Here is a 1,514-nt window from a genome sequence, read left to right on the forward strand (position 1 = left end):
GAATAATAGATGAGATTCAGGAGACAATCAAATAGGAATGAAAGTATGAGAGAATAAATAGGGAGAAATTAATGGATCGTGAGTAAGTTTTTAATAAGGATTTAACTTCTTTTATTCCTTAAAACTAAGGGTTTAATGGTAACCATCAGTTAATGATTAAGAATGACATCCATACTCATCATCTTTATCTTAAACTTTTACTTTATTTCATTTTAGGATAATTTTCATCTGGATCCCCTAAGGTTTGGTCCAGGTCACTTTTAGTCTAGTTTAAGTTTTCTTTTGCATATGGCTCCCCTGTGGTTTCATGAAATGATTAAATAAGGACAAGTTTAACAGAAACTGTTAATTTAATAATTTTGTGACGAAAATGCCCTTTTCCAATTTATTTGTTTTAATTTTTTTTTCATTTTAATAAGTTTCTTTCTTTTATTCAAAGAAAAAATGTAAAAAAATTCATTATTGATAGTGAAAGGAGTCTCTCCGTCTTCTCCATTGTCGGCCAAAACTCAATCGTTGCTCAGCCTTGTTCAGCTAACTTTGAAAGCTTCAGAGACGAAGCAGAAGAAGAGCCCTTTGAAAAGAAATCTCAAAAATTTTAAAACCCAAAACCTGAAAATGATGGCAAGAACGAAAGTGATGGCTGGAATAAGATTTCCCAACGCCGATGCCAGAGTCGGAGAACTCAAGCTTATTCCACTGAACGCAGAGATCTGCCTCAAGCATATCCTGCAATTAATCACAACCATAATTTCTAGCTTCAATTCAATCTAATGTTCATCGAATACCCATAAATTGAAATGGGAATCTAAGCAAACCCACTTGACTACTTCAAGATTTGAATTAAAAGAACCAAAAATAGCAGTTGTTGGGCTTACCCGATGAAACCCAGTAAGAAGAATCTACAGAGGATGGAGAAGGTGAGTGGAGGGCGCTTGTTTCTGCAGATTCATTCATTAAAAGAGAAAAAAGGAAATAGATCCATTGTTTAGTTACCGTTTATGCTTCAGGATAAAAACAGAAAAGAGGAGAAAGAAACTGAGAGGAATTGGTGAAAGAGGGGGGAGAGAGACTTGCGGAGGAGGAAAGAAGGAAGAAGGATGAGAGTGCCAAGTGCGTTATAATAGACGATGAAGACGAACTGGCTCATCCCCTTTGACATGGCTGCTTTGCTGAGAGTGGTTATGCCTACTTCGGCATATTCTACCATCACCATCACTGCAAATGGCAACACATCTCACACACCAGGTTTCATTTCTCCTCTTCTCTCTCTCACCCACAAACGCAGAAGAAGAAAATGAGATACTAGAAACTGTTAGATGTAAAGTGAGAGATTAGAAAACCATTATTTATGAAATCTTGAAATTTTCTTTTCAAAGGGCTCTTCTTCTGCTTCGTCTCCAAAGCTTTCAAAGTCAGCTGCAACAAGGGCTAAGCAACGGCTGAGTTCTTGGCCGACGATGGAGAAGACAGAGAGACTCCTTTCACTATCAATAATGAAATTTTTACATTTT

At 36.7% G+C, this 1,514-nt stretch overlaps 1 pseudogene; it reads right to left on the reverse strand.

Annotated features, from left to right (window-relative positions):
- Nucleotides 1-530: 530 nt before the first annotated feature.
- On the reverse strand, nt 531-1,282 carry LOC149016537 (WAT1-related protein At5g40210 pseudogene; annotated as a pseudogene).
- Between the last annotated feature and the right edge of the window lie 232 nt (nt 1,283-1,514).

This window comes from Hakea prostrata, chromosome 5, assembly GCF_041222555.1.
Source record: "Hakea prostrata isolate BN-2017 chromosome 5, UWA_Hpros_2, whole genome shotgun sequence".
Taxonomy (NCBI): domain Eukaryota; kingdom Viridiplantae; phylum Streptophyta; class Magnoliopsida; order Proteales; family Proteaceae; genus Hakea; species Hakea prostrata.